Genomic DNA, 15,669 nt, shown 5'->3' on the forward strand with positions numbered 1-15,669 from the left:
TTGCATTGAATCTATATATCAGTTTGGGGACTGTTGCCATCTTAACAATGCTAAGTCTTCCAGTCCATGAACGTGGGATGTTTCTTCATTTATTTAGATCTTTGACTTCTTTCAACAGTGTTTGTAGTTTTCAGAGTATAAGTTTTACACTTCTTTTGTTGAACTTATTCCTAATATAATTTATTCTTTTAATGCTATTGTAAATGGAATTGTTTTCTTAATTTCATTTTCAGATTTTTCACTCCAAGTATTTAGAAATTTAATTGATTTTTGTATATTGATTTTGTATTATGCAACTTTGCTAAACTTATTAGTTCTAATTGGTTTTAATAAATTCCTTAAGAGGAGTTTTTATGTGCAAAATCATGTAATCTGTGAATAGAGATAACTTTACTTCTTTTCTAATAGATGCCTTTTATGTCTTTATCTGTCCAGCTGCCCTGGCTAGAACCTTCAGTATAATGTCAAACAGGAGTGGTGAAAGCAGACATCCTTGTCTTGTTCTTAATCTTAAGCATCCAGTTTTCCACCTTGAAGTATGATATTGACACTGGATTTTTCATGAATGCCCTTTATCTTGCTGAGGAATTTCTCTTCTATTCCTAGTTTCTTGAGTATTTTTATCATCAAAGGGTGTCAGATTTTGTGAAATGCTTTTTTGCATCTATTAAGCATCATGTGATTGTTGTTTTTTATTCTACTGATATAATGTATTACATTAATTGATTTTCAAATGTTAAACCAACACTGCATTCTTGGCATAAATCTCACTTGGTTATAATAGAATTCTTTTTATCTGTTGAAGATTTGGTTTGCTAGTATGCTGTTGAAGATTTTTGCATCCAGAGTCATAAGAGATACTGGTCTGTAGTTTTCTTGTGATTTTTTTGTCTAGTTTGGTATCAGGATAATACTGACTTCATAAAATGAGTTGGAAGTGTTTTACCATCTTTCATTGTTGGGAAGACTTCTGGGAAAATTGGTATTCTTTACATGTTCAGTACAATTCAGCAATAAAGACATCTGGGCCTGGGCTTTTCTTTGTTTCTAGTTTTTGATAATTCAGTCTCTTCCTTTGTTATAGGTTTATTCATATTTTCTTTTTTTTTTTTTTTATGTGGTACACGGGCCTCTCACTGCTGTGGCCTCTCCCGTTGCGGAGCACAGGCTCCGGACGCGCAGGCTCAGCGGCCATGGCTCATGGGCCCAGCCACTCCGTGGCATGCAGGATCCTCCCGGACGGGGGCACGAACCCGTGTCCCCTGCATCAGCAGGCGGACTCTCAACCACTGTGCCACCAGGGAAGCCCTCTATTCTTTTTTAATTGGAGTATAGTTGATTTACAATATTATGTAAGTTTCAGGCATACAACAGTGATTCACAAATTTTAAGGTTCTGTTTCTTAAGTCAGTTTCAGTAGTTTGTGTCTTTCTAGAAATTTATGCACTTCATCTAAGTTATCTAATTTATTGGCATATAATTGTTCATAGAATTTCTTTACAATCCTTTTTGTTTCAATAAAATCAGTAGTAATAGACCCTCTTTCATTTCTGAATCTAGTAATTTGAGTCTTCTCTCTTTTTTCTTGGTCAGTCGAGCTAAAAGTTTGTCCATTTTGTTTGTTTTCAAAGAACCAGGTTTTGGTTTTCCCTTTCTCTAGCAGTCATCAAGTTCTTCTGGGCAGAAGTATTTTGGGGCAACTGATAATAGGGAGACTTCGCCCAATTCTGCTTCTCTGCCACTATCTAGTCTTTCCCACTGTACCCCTTTTTATCTTGCCCCTAGGGAGGGAATTTCCCTGTACTTACTATTGCTTATTTTCTGGCTCTCACTGCTTGAACCATAATTAATTCCATCTGTTTTTTACATATATATATATATATATACACACACACTTTGCTTGAACCTCATTATTCCTTTCTTTCTTTTGTCCAAATCTTAATCCATTTAACCTTAAGGAAAGCCAGCTGCTTTTCATTGTGGGTTTTTCATTTTTTGTAGATTATATTCCATTATAGCTTATTAAAAAATATTGTATAATTCCCTGTGCTATACAGTTGTTGTTGCTTATATATGTTACATATAGTAGTTTGTATCTGTTGTTTGTATCAGTATCTGTTAATCCCATACTCCTGATTTCTCCCTCCCCCACCTCTCCTCTGGTAACCACAAGTTTGTTTTCTATGAGTCTGTTGCTGTTTTGTATATAGATTCTTTTTAGATTCCACATATAAGTGATATCATATAGTCTTCGTCTTTCTCTGATTTATTTCACTAAGCATAATATTCTCTAGGTCCATGCATGTTGCTATAAATGACAATATTTCATTCTCTTTTATGGCTGAATAATATTTCTCTGTGTGTGTGTGTGTGCACGTGCGTGACATCTTCTTAAGCCATTTGTCTGTTGATGGGGACTTGGGTTGTTTCTGTGTCCTGGCTATTGTAAAGGGTGCTGCTGTGAACATTGGGGTGCATGTATCTTTTCAATGTTCTGAGTAAAAAGACCTTAAATTATGATTGATCATTTTAAGAATAGAGCAAATGATCCACCTTTATCAAGGAAAGGAAAGTTAGAAAACCGAAAGTTAAATTAATATATTAAAGGCATCTATTAAGCAGCCATATACCCCCGTCTACATTCTCTACCATAGTCTTCACCTAACTACGTTGTGAGAAAAGTAGGCTTTATGAGCTGGCCTGGGAACATAACCACATATAGTAGTTCTAGCGCTATAATATAGTGTAGTTTCTATAGTATACTCTCTATATATGTATATATTTTATTTTTCTCTAGTCATTTTGGATAACCACTCATATTATACTATACTATATATAATGTATGGATTAAGAATGGTAAGAGGTAGGTAAGAGTGATTAGCCACACAGCCTGGATTTGAATTTTTATGCCCTTGAGCAAATTACTTAGCTTAAGTTTCTCATCTGTTAAATGGGTATGTTAATAATGCCTCCCACAAAGAATCATTGTATTATATGGGTTAATAGTACATTTAAGTTACTTGAAATATGCCCAGCACATAGCAAAAATCAGTAAATGTTAGCCATTAGTACTATTACAAATAATTCACCTATTAAAATATGCTTTTTGAATTGCAGATTTTCTCTATGAGGATCAAACTGTAGAATAACATTGATTTGTGCCATGTTGCCATCACTCGTTTTGTCCTTCTGCCTCACAAGTACTCGGAATTAGAGAACATCTGTGGTTACAATAAACCAAAAGTCAAAACCTCTGAAGCCTCAGTGAAAGTGTCAGACCCTCAGTCTTTAAGGCTAATATTTTAGGACCTTAAGAATTTCCCTTAAAGCTAAAAATAGCTTCCATGATGACTGTCTCTTTTACAGTCAGTGTCCAGGTTATTTTTAGAATCCTAGTATTCAGGGTATTTTTAGAACTCTAGCAGTACCAGCTTATCTTGAAGGTGGAAATAAATGGAGTAAAACATTTCTTGTAATTCAGAAACTTTCAGGAATCTTTGTGAAGTGTAGTTTTGTAGTATATGCTTGTTAAATGGTTTGGGGCTGATAGAATGAGTCTTTAAAATGTAATTTGGTTTAGCTCTTAGGAAGAGTATAGTGAAATGTGTAGCATCTAACTTTTCTATACCACACAATTTAGGTATGAAATAATAACCTTGTCTCATTAAAGAATAGTGACCTTGACTAAGTATATGAGTAACAAAACAAATTGTATCTTCAAGTAGGCTCTATTGGTTTATTAGAAAAATAGGTTATTGAGTTTTTTCCATAGAGTAACTCAATTTGTTAAAATTGAAGTAGCTGTATTGATACTCTGTTGTTTGTTTGTTTTTTGGATTTGACCCATAAGAGAGATCATATGGTATTTGTCTTTCTCTGTCTGACTTATTTCACTTAGTGTCCTCTAAGTCTATCAGTGTTGTTGCAAGTGGCAAGATTTCATTCTTTTCTAATGGCTGAATAATATTCCATACACACACACACACACATATATACACACATATGTATGTATACAGAGTCTACAATTTCTTTATCCATTCATCCATTAGTGGACATTAGGTTGTTTCCACATCTTTGCTATTGTAAATAAAGTTGCAATGAACATGAGGTTGCATCTATCTTTTCGAGTTAGTGTTTTTGTTTTCTTTAGATAAATACCCAGAAATGAAATTGCTGGATCATATGATAGTTCTATTTTTAATTTTTTGTTTTATCTTAATATTAGCACTTAGTCTTGAAATATATATTGATTGCATAGCTATTGACAAATCAGAATTTTAGGGAGATTTCTGTTCTCAGACTTGATCAACCACTGAAGTCTAGAGCGTGTCAAAAAGTACACTAATAGGTTTCATTCCTTTAGAAAGTATGCATTTATATCTTACTTTATAAGACAAATGTAGAGCCCTTAGGAGATTACAATCTTCTTGAGGACACATAATTTTTCATACTAATAACTGCAGCAAGGAGACACTGTAAGATAATTGCTTTGTAATTGGTATAGTGTTTTCAGTTCAAAGGAGTCAGTGATTCCTTCAGACTAGAGTGAGTCAAGCAGGGCTTCAAGAAGAGGAAGCAGAATTTGGGCCAAAATTTTAAGAGCAGGTAAGATTTTTTTTTTTTTTTGTGGTACACGGGCCTCTCACTGTTGTGGCCTCTCCTGTTGCGGAGCGCAGGCTCGGCGGCCATGGCTTACGGGCCCAGCCGCTCCACGGCATGTGGGATCTTCCCGGACCGGGGCATGAACCCACGTCCCCTGCATCAGCAGGCGGACTCTGAACCACTGCGCCACCAGGGAAGCCCTAGAGCAGGTAAGATTTTAATAAGAGTACTGAGGGGTAGAAGCAATTCTATGACATATTCACATATTTTTTCACCAAGTGTTGAACTCTTTCCTATGCAAAGCTGTAAAGATACTCAGGATGCTTTTTGAAGATAATGAATAAACCTAGTTTGATTGGAGTGGAGAGTGGAAATCAAAATAACATTTTATATTTACATACTATAAATATATGCATTTATATATATAAATATATATACACATACCTACACATAAAGGTAAGATAAAATTATAAATTGATTATGGATGTGTTTTTTTTGTATGTTTGCTTTTGCGGTACGCGGGCCTCTCACAGTTGTGGCCTCTCCCGTTGCGGAGCACGGGCTCCGGACGCGCAGGCCCAGCGGCCATGGCTCACCGGCCTAGCCGCTTCGCGGCATGTGGGATCTTCCCAGACCGGTGCACGAACCTGTGTCCCCTGCATCAGCAGGCGGACTCTCGACCACTGCGCCACCAGGGAAGCCCTGATTATGATGTTTTAAATGCCATAAGGTATTATCAGTGGGAAACCATTGTTCTATTGGAGTGACATTAAAATAGATGTTTTAAGAGTAACTTAGAAGCTCTGGGTTTGATTTTGAGACTTAAAGAGACTAAAATCGGGTGTGATGTAATAAAGGCCTAGAGTATGGAGCATTAGAGTATTAATACAGTTTTATCAACTGTTACTAGTATGAAGGTAACTTACTTTTGAGAAGAGTAGTCTGGGCACTTAAGAATACTGAAGTTTTCTTAAAAGGAATTTACAATGTAGGTACAATGGAAAAACATTCTATTTTTTTTTAATTAATTAATTTAATTTTTTGGTTATGCTGGGTCTTAGTTGCAGCAGGCAGGCTCCTTAGCTGTGGCTCCAGGGCTCCTTAGTTTTGGCTCGCCAGCTCCTTAGTTGCAGCATGTGGGCTCCTTAGTTGCGGTATGTGAACTCTTAGTTGCAGCATGCGTGCAGGATCTAGTTCCCTGACTAGGGATTGAACCCGGGCCCCCTGCATTGGGAGCGCGGAGTCCCATCCACTGTACCACCAGGGAAGTCCCACGGTATTCTAATTTTTAAGGTCACATTGGAGTTTTTGCTTCAAGTTCTTTTGGAACAGTTAGGATTGAATGGGGGATGGTTTTACTTCTTAATTGCTTATAGGGAACAGAAATAAAATCTAGAGGGTCTGGTTTTTTTAATTAAGTTTGCAGCACTTAATGAGTGCATGAGCTTTACAGGCTGAAATACTTTGCTTTTCAATTACCTGAGAATACCCAAGATGAATGGGCACCAGTTTATTTTCTTTTTTTTTTTTTTTTTTTTTGCGTTACGCGGGCCTCTCACTGTTGTGGCCTCTCCCGCTGAGGAGCACAGGCTCCGGACGCACAGGCTCAGCGGCCATGGCTCACGGCCCCAGCCACTCCGCGGCATGTGGGATCTTCCCGGACTGGGGCACGAACCCGCGTCCCCTGCATCGGCAGGCGGACTCTCAACCACTGCTCCACCAGGGAAGCCCCAGGTTATTTTCTTAATGTCATAACTGCACCTATAGAGTAAAAATTAGAGTTATCTAGTTAACTTGAATAACCTCCCCAACCTAAATTGGGTAGTTCCAGGATAAACATCACTTTCGGGATTGCATTTTCCCATCTGTTCTATTATTGATCATATAAACTAGAAAATATCCTAACACTCGCTTTCTACTACTGTATGGGCTCCATACATACTTTAATTCTTCGAATGAATTATATATTAACATAATTACTTATACATACTACATTAAAAAGAGATTGGGGTAATATTATCTGTATATTTTATGGATCATCATATGGAGTCACGCAGAGGTGGCATCAATTTTGTTCATCAAAGCTGCTTGTAGAAAGTGGCAGAGTTTGAGTTGGGCTTCTAGGGTGAGCCAGCTGAAACTTTCTCTTCAAGGCCTGGGTCATTACTGGGGTCAGCCCAGTTCCTGTTTCCATATTTTCTTTATTGGTAAGTGGAGTTCCACCTGGGCTCCTCTCTACATCGACTTTTCTGAGTAGTTTCCGCAGATCTAACTGGCTTTTACCAGGAGTAATGAAGACATTGTAACTCGAGTTGATAACACTTTGGACTTTCGTTTCAGGGAAACGCACTGCAGGTCAGAGACAGTAACTAGTGGATTCTGTGCCTTTGGTGATGGTACAAGCTTCCTCCTTTCATCAAAACTCTGTGTCTTCTTTAATTTCACAGTCAGTAGATCTTTAACTGTTATCTGCATGGGTCCACTTTTTTTTAATGGTCCAGCCTCAAGTGCTTTAGTGAGATCAGATTTTCTGAGCAGCAAAGGTGCTGTCAGTGGTGGAGGCAGAGGCGGAGGCAGGGGCGGAGGAAAAGATGACTGGATGGCTGTCACAGTGAGGCAGGAAGTACAGCCCCGGAGTCTCCAGGGGTGGTTAGAGCACATGCAGGCACATTTGTAAGTTTACCACGCATGTGACACATCTGACCACAGCTTGGACAGGAAGAATTTTCTGAGACGGCCTTCAGTGCTTCCTGGAGCTTGCGTAATTCATTTCCCAAAATGAGAAACCATTGTTTTAGACTATGAAGTTCTTGGTGGCAGGATGGTGTCTTTCAATACTTCCAAACTCCGGGCCATGCAGTTCTGAAACCAATTGTATGTAGACCATACTCTATTTGTCCGAAGTTTTACTGAATCTTTAAAACTGGGAAATTTGAAGTTCCAGGATGGTCTTAGCCAGCTTCTGCTAAGGGGTGTATCTGTTGAAGGAATAACCACTCTTTCTGTTGACGGTGGCGGAGGGGGAGGTGTAAGTAGCTTAGACTGAAAGTGAGAGGCTTCTTTTCTTTTGAAAAATCTTTTTGCTTTGGCTTTTAGCTTTATTCTTTGTTGCTTGAACTTGGGCATGGTTTTAGGCTAAGAGTCCAGGGATTCGATGGAGTCCCGGCAGTGGTATCTCCCTCACCATAAAGAAAAATTCAAAAAATAAAATTAAATTAAAAAATCAAGACATACTATTAATGTGATAATTTAGTCACTATGTCACTTGAACTTTGAGCTTTAGGCCCCAAAGTTGCTCTGATGTGAACACACTTCTAAAATTATCATCAAATGTGTATTAGGTAGACTTAAAATTTTTGTAATTGTGTTTTTTGTTTTTTGGACACACCGCACGGCTTACGGGATGTTAGTTCCCCAACCAGAGATCGAATCCATGCCCCCTCCAGTGAAAGCACGGAGTCCTAACCACTGGACTGCCAGGGAATTCCCTAATTTTTGTAGTTCTAATGGCTTATGCATTAACTATACCCCTGCCTCGCCTGCTTCTCTCAGGTTTCACCTCAAATGTATATTAGATAAAAGGATTTATGTTAAAAATAATTAGGTGAAACCGGAAAGGAGTGCATATTGGCAAATAGCTCAGTGCTCATTCTTTTTTTAATAAATTTATTTTATTTTATTTTATTTATTTTTGGCTGCGTTGGGTCTTCGTCGCTGCGTGCGGGCTTTCTCTGTTGCAGCGAGTGGGGGCTCTTCTTTGTTGCGGTGCGTGGGCTTCTCTTGTTGCGGAGCACGGGCTCTAGGTGCATGGGCTTCAGTAGTTGTGGCACACGGGCTTAATTGCTCCGTGGCATGTGGGATCCTCCCAGACCAGGGCTCGAACCCGTGTCCCCTGCATTGACAGGTGGTTTCTTAACCACTGTGCTACCAGGGAAGTCCCTCAGTGCTCATTCTAATCTGGCAGTCCATGTATATATTTACAGAGTGAAGCACCATATTAATATAAAACTATAAGGCTTATTTAACTCCAAAACTTACATGTTTTCATGTGGATTTTATTTTTGTTCTTGAAAGGTTAGTGTACATGTAGAGATTGTCTGAACTAGTCAGTTTATTCATAATTCAGCAATTACTGAGCACTGTGTATAAGGCATAGTTTTATAGATTCTGGTACTACATAAATGAATACATTTTATTGCCTTTGCAAAACTTAAGTCTAGTGCAGGAAAGACAGAGAATAAGCAAGTAAAATATGAGAAAAATGTTGATAACGTAAAAGCATGTGAGAATTAAAATGGTGTCCTGGAAACTATTAGATTAGTAATCTTGAGACCTGGATTTAATTATCAGTCCTAGACCGGCCATTAACCCACTGTATTTCTTCAATTAATAATCCCCCTCCCTACACCTTCTCTTTTTTTTTTTTTTTTGACTAAATCACAAGTCTGTTCAATTATTTATTTCTTTATTTTTGGCTGTGTTGGGTGTTCGTTGCTGCGCACAGACTTTCCCTAGTTGTGGCAAGCGGGGGCTACTCTTCGTTGCCATGCGTGGGCTTCTCATTGCAGTGGCTTCTCTTGTTGCGGAGCACAGGCTCTAGGTGCGTGGGCTTCAGTAGTTTTGGCACGTGGGCTTAGTAGTTGTGGCGCGCAGGCTCAGTAGTTGTGGCGCACGGGCTTAGTTGCTCCACGGCATGTGGGATCTTCCCAGACTAGGGCTCGAACCCGTGTCCCCTGCATTGGCAGGCAGATTCTTAACCACTGCACCACCAGGGTAATCCCCTTCTCTTATTTTTAAATGGAAAATTTCTGAAGTCTTTACATTATCTAAAATATGATTAGGGAATTCCCTGGCGGTCCTGTGGTTAGGACTCCTCGCTTCCACTGCAGGGGGCATGGGTTTGATCCCTGGATTAGGAACTAAGATCCCACATTCTGCATGCCAGGTGGTGGCCCTGTCCCCCAAAGGTGATAAGATTAGCTCCTTTAAAAGGAATCTAAGATTCTTATGATACATGTAATTTTTTTTAACTTTTCCATTTTTCATTATGGAAAAACTTCAACAAAAACAACAGTGAAGAAAAGAGAATAATGAACTCCTGAAGCAAATCTCAGATAGCATTTCATTACTATTTCAGAATGTATTCCTAAAAAATAGGGCACTATATTTAAAAAAAAATCATACTATGATTATCATACCTAAAAATTTATTATTAGCTATTATTATAATTAAAGTAGCCATTAACTATTTTATTAAATGCATATACATATATTATGGTGGGTCTTGTGTGTGTGTATATATTTATATGTGAACATATAAAAAGTACATAGAGTTTAACAAGTAACTATAAAGTGAACATATGAACAAAGAAATAGACTATCAACACCTTCAGAATATCATCAGCACCCCCAAAAGTCTAGTGTGTACCTCCCAGTCATAAACTTTTTCTTTCATAACCACTATATAAATGCAGTCTCTCTGGTTTTCTTATAGTGTCACTGTCTATGTACAAATCTCTAAAAATATAGTTTTCTCTAGTTTTAGCTTTGAATTTTATATGAATGGAATCATATAGTATGGTTCCTTGTGTATGCGTCTTTTTCAGTATTATGTTTGAGCTTCATCCATGTTATTGCTTATGTGTTTTTCAATTATTTTTATTGCTGTATACTAAGTACTCTATTGTACTACTTAACCAATCCTCTCTTGCCACTGACTTCTAGTTTTTTGGCTTTTACAAACAACATTGCTATGAATATACTTGTATGCCTGTTCTATTGTACATGTACAGGCTGCTTTAGGGCATAGACATAGACATTGGTGAAATTGTTGGGCCATTGGGTGTGCATATCTTTTACTTGCCGAAAACACCAAAGTGGTTGTAATTAAGAATGAATGAGAGTTTTCATTTTCTATGTTGGACTTTTAAAAGTTAATTTTTACCAGTGAGGTTTTAAAGTTCTGTTACTTTACTGTTTTTCCCCCAAGACAGTGCCTTTTTAAAAAAACAGCTGTATTGAGTTATAATTGAAATACAATAGGTTGCACATGTTTGAAGTAGATACTATAATATATATCTAGTCTAGTCTTTGTTACCAGTTCTTAGCAGGGAGCTTCAAAAACCCTTGCAACTTCCTGAGTGATAGGAGTATCTTTGTTATGTTAATGAGGTGACTCTTGACCCCCTTCCTGGAGAGCTTCAGGAAGGGACTGGTCAGCAAAATGTTGGAGATTTGGAATTTTCAGCCAACTGGGAGAAGTGAGGGGGAGGCTAGTGACCTAGCTCAATGAAATGATAATGAATGAATGAATGAATTATTCCCACATAAGGAAGCCCAGTAAACCTCTGGAAACCAGGAGGAGCTTCCTGGTTGATGAACACATTGATGTGCCAGGAGAGTATTGTGTCAGATCCACCAGGAAAGAACATGGAAGTTATTCATCCCTGCCTTCTCTCCCCAAGATCTTGACCTATGCGTCTCTTCTGTTTAGCTGTTCCTGAGTTATGTCCTTTATAATAAACCTGTAATCGTAAGTATAATGCTTTCAGCGAGTTCTGTGAGTCATTCTAGCAAATTACTGAACCTGAGGGTATTGTAGGAAACCCTAAAGTCATAACTGGCCTATCACAAATGCAGGCGGCCCCCAGGACTTGCATGTGTCATCTGAAGTGCGGGGAGTTTTGTGAAGGAATTTTTTGCTCTTTTACTTGCGGGGTCTGTGCTAACTCCAGGTAGTTAGTGTTAGAACTGAATTGAAATGTAGTACATCCAGTTGGTATCAGAGAGTTGCTGTCAGGGCAAAACAATTTGACAAGTTTTGACGTACATATATAGCCTTGAAACCATCATCACAATCAAGAAAATGAATGGATCTATCTCCCCCATATGTTTCCTTGTGTCCTTTTTTTTTTTTTTTTTTTTTTGCGGTATGCGGGCCTCTCACTGTTGTGGCCTCTCCCGTTGCGGAGCACAGGCTCAGCGGCCATGGCTCACGGGCCCAGCCGCTCCGTGGCATGTGGGATCTTCCCGGACCGGGGCACGAACCCGTGTCCCCTGCATCGGCAGGCGGACTCTCAACCACTGCGCCACCAGGGAAGCCCTCCTTGTGTCCTTTATTAATCTACCCTGCTCCCCATTTGTGTCTGTCTTTTTTGGCTCTGAACACAATGGAATTCCCAATTAAATTGGGAATTATATTCCCAATGGAATACTTCTCAGCACTTAAAAGGAATGAATTACTGATATGTACAGCATGAATGGATCTCAGATGCATTATGTTAAGTGATAGAGCTAGATCCAAAGAGCAATGTACTGTGTAACTCCATTTATGTGATATTCTGGAATCACAGAATATCACAGATCAGGGGTTGCCAGACAGCACAGATCAGGGGTTGCCAAGGGCTAAGGAAGCAGCTGAGGGTTGACTTCACAGGGACACAAAGGAACTTTTTTAGGGTGATGAAGTAGTCTATGCCTTGATTGTAATGTTGGTTACACAACTGTGTATTTGTCAAAATTCGTAGAATGGGACACTAAAAAGTGAATTTTATGTAATTTAACCTCAATAAACCTGTCTTTTAAAAAAAAGGTAAAAAGATTGGAAGAATTTGCTAATGCAGATCATAAGTTACAGTGGCAGTATTTCAAGCAAAGTGGACTTTAGAACAAGTGATAGTGCCAAGGATAAGAAAAGATACTTGATAATAATAAAGGGGTCACTGCAGTAAGAAAATACAACAGTATATACCTAATAACAGCTTCCACATAGCTGAGAAATTAACAAGTACACATGGAAATTTCAACACTCCTCTTTCAGTAATTGATTAAACAAGTAGGCAGAAATCAGTAGGGTTGTAGAAGAGTTAATGTACCAATGCACTTGACCTAATTGACATTCCATTCAATAACAGCAGAAATACACATTCTTTTCAAGTGCACATGAATCATTCACTAAGACAGATAGCCCATGTGGTGGGCCATTGAACAAATTTCAATACATTTAATATGATTCATATTACATACAGGGGTAATATCACAGGGAGTTTAATGAGAAATTAGTAAGAAAAGATGTCCAGAAAATACCCCAAATATTTGGAAATTAAACAGTATATTTCTGAGTAATACATGAATAAAAGAAGGAATCACAAGGAAAACTAGAAAATATTTTGAACTTCGTAGCAGTGCTTATTGAGAAATTTATTTTGATAAGCATTTAAATGTTCATATTAGAAGAGAACAATCTAGAATCAGTGATAGGCTTCTACCCTGAGAACCTAGGAAAAGAACAGCAAATTAAACCTAAAGAAAGTATTGGGTTGGCCAAAAAGTTAGTTTGGTTTTTTCTGTTAAGATGGCTCCAGTAGCGCTTAGTTGTCTTTAACTTCCTTTGAAACAATTTTGTTAGATTGTATTGTGACAGCTGTCATATCAGTGTGCATTAAAAAAAAAAAAATCTTATCAAAATTGGTGAATTTTTGTGTAGCCATTTTAACATTGAAGATGGAAGAAAAACAACATTTTCAGCATATTATGCTTTATTATTTCAAGCAAGGTAAAAACGCAACTGAAATGCAAAAAAAGCTTTGTGCAGTGTATGGAGAAGGTGCTGTGACTGATTGAATGTGTCAGAAGTGGTTTGCAAAGTTTCCTGCTGGAGATTTCTTGCAGGTAGACCAGTTGAAGTTGATAGCGATCAAATGTAGACATTAATTGAGAACAATTAACGTTATACCATGTGGGAGATAGCTGACATACTCAAAGTATCCATGTCAAGCGTTGAAAATCATTTGCATGAGCTTAGTTATGTTAATTGCTTTGGTGTTCAGGTTCCATGTAAGTTAAGTGGGGGGTGGGGGGGGTGGGAACCTTTCGGCCGTATTTCTGCATGCCATTCTCTATTTAAACGTAACGAAAACGTTGTTTTTAAAACAAATTGTGACGGGCGATGAAAAGTGGATACTGTACAATAATGTGGAATGGAAGAGATTGTGGGGCAAGCGAAATGAACCACCACGAACCACGTTAAAAGCCGGTCTTCATCCAAAGAAGGTGATGTTGTGTATATGGTGGGATTGGAAGGGAGTCCTCTATTATGAGCTCCTTCCAGAAAACCAAATGATGAATTGCAACAAGTACTGCTCCAAATTAGACCAACTGAAAGCAGCACTTGACGAAGAAAAGCATCTGGAATTAGTCAACAGAAAACGCATAATCTTCCATCAGGATAACACAAGACTGTGTTTCTTTGATGACCAGGCAAAAACTGTTACAGCTTGGCTGGGAAGTTCTGATTCATCTGCCGTATTCACCAGACATTGCACCTTTGGATTTCCATTTATTTTGGTCTTTACAAAATTCTCTTAATGGAAAAAATTTCAATTCCCTGGAAGACTGTAAAAGGCACCTGGAACAGTTCTTTGCTCAAAAAGAGTAAAAGTTTTGGGAAGATGGAATTATGAAGTTGCCTGAAAAATGGCAGAAAGTAGTGGAACAAAAGGGCGAATACGTTGTTCAATAAACTTCTTGGTGAAAATGAAAAATGTGTCTTTTATTTTTACTTTTAAAACTGAAGGAACTTTTGGGCCAACCCAGTAGAAAGCAGGACATAGTAAAGGTAAGAATGGGGATCAATCAAATAGAAAATGCGCAGACAGTAGACAAAACTAATAATGCCAAATTTGGTTCTTTGAAAAGATAATAAAATTGGCAAAACCGCTGTTAGATCAGGTTTCTCCACCTTGGCTCTGTTGACTTTTACAGCCTGATAATTGTGGGGAGCTGTCCTATCCCTGGTCTCTACCCCTAGATGCCAGTAGAGCCCCTTTTCCCAGTTGTGACAACTAAAAATGTCTACAGACATTGGCAGATATCCCCTGGAGGTGGGTGGCAAATTCACGCCTCCTCGAGACCACTACATTAGAACAACCAAGATAAAAAAGGGGGGGCAAGGGGGAAAAAATAAAAAGTAAAAAAAAGAAAGAAGACAAAAATTAGCAATATCAGTGAAAAAAGAAACATCAGTTTAGATTTTATAGTCATTAAAAAGGTAATAAAGGCATATTATAAGCAAGTTAATGCTAGTAAATTCAGTATCCTAAATGAAATAGATATATTTCTGGAAAAATGCAAATTACCGAAACTGACTTAAGATGAAATAGAAAACCGGATAGCTTTATACTGATTTTAACTATTATACATTGCAGGTGATAACTGGTCACTTAGCTTTTGGCAGATGTTGTGATTGATTATCACTCCTGCTCAAGGTCAAGAAATATTCACTTAGGAGCTACTCTGTGCTAGGCAAAGGGCTAGGCACTCAGTGTACAGTTTTTGTTTTTGTTTTTTGCCGCTCCACACAGCACGAGGGATCTTAGTTCCCCAACCAGGGATGGAACCTGTGCCCCCTGCAGTGGAAGAGCAAAGTCTTAACCATTGGACCGCCAGGGAAGTCCCACCTTATACTGGTTTTATTTTATTTTTAAAATTTTATTTATTTATTTTTGTCTGCATTGGGTATTCGTTGCTGCGCGTGGGCTTTCTCTAGTTGTGGCGAGCAGGGGCTATTCTTCATTGCAGTGTGCCGGCTTCTCATTGTGGTGGCTTCTCTTGTTGCGGAGCACAGGCTCTGGGCGCGTGGGCTTCAGTAGTTGTGGCACGTGGGCTCAGTATTTGTGGCTCAAGGGCTCTAGAGCACAGGCTTAGTAGCTGTGGTGCACAGGCTTAGTTGCTCTGGGGCATCTGGGATCTTCTCGGACCAGGGCTCGAACCTATGTCCCCTGCATTGGCAGGCAGATTCTTAACCACTGCACCACCAGGGAAGTCCCTTTATACTGATTTTAGAAACTAGATTTGCAACTAAAAACTTTCCCACAAATAAAGACCCTGATGACTTCATTGATGAATTCTATTAAACACTTAAGGAAAAAAGCGTACTAGTCCGACACAAACTAAGCGAACAGGAAGAGTGAACACTTCCAGCTCACTTTATATGGCCAATATTACCTTGATACCAAAGCAAAACATATTACAAGAAAAGAAATCTGCAGACCAAGAGCCTAAATGAACA

General features: G+C 38.6%; 1 protein-coding gene and 1 pseudogene across 5 annotated transcripts in view; one reads left to right on the forward strand and one right to left on the reverse strand.

Annotated features, from left to right (window-relative positions):
• Window positions 1-15,669, forward strand: part of PDS5A (PDS5 cohesin associated factor A) — a 127,337-nt gene that overhangs the window by 27,344 nt on the left and 84,324 nt on the right. The gene's annotated exons all lie outside the window — the stretch shown is intronic.
• Window positions 6,396-8,301, reverse strand: LOC132426016 (proline-rich protein 11 pseudogene; annotated as a pseudogene).

The sequence above is a fragment of the Delphinus delphis genome, chromosome 5 (assembly GCF_949987515.2).
Source record: "Delphinus delphis chromosome 5, mDelDel1.2, whole genome shotgun sequence".
Classification (NCBI taxonomy): Eukaryota; Metazoa; Chordata; class Mammalia; order Artiodactyla; family Delphinidae; genus Delphinus; species Delphinus delphis.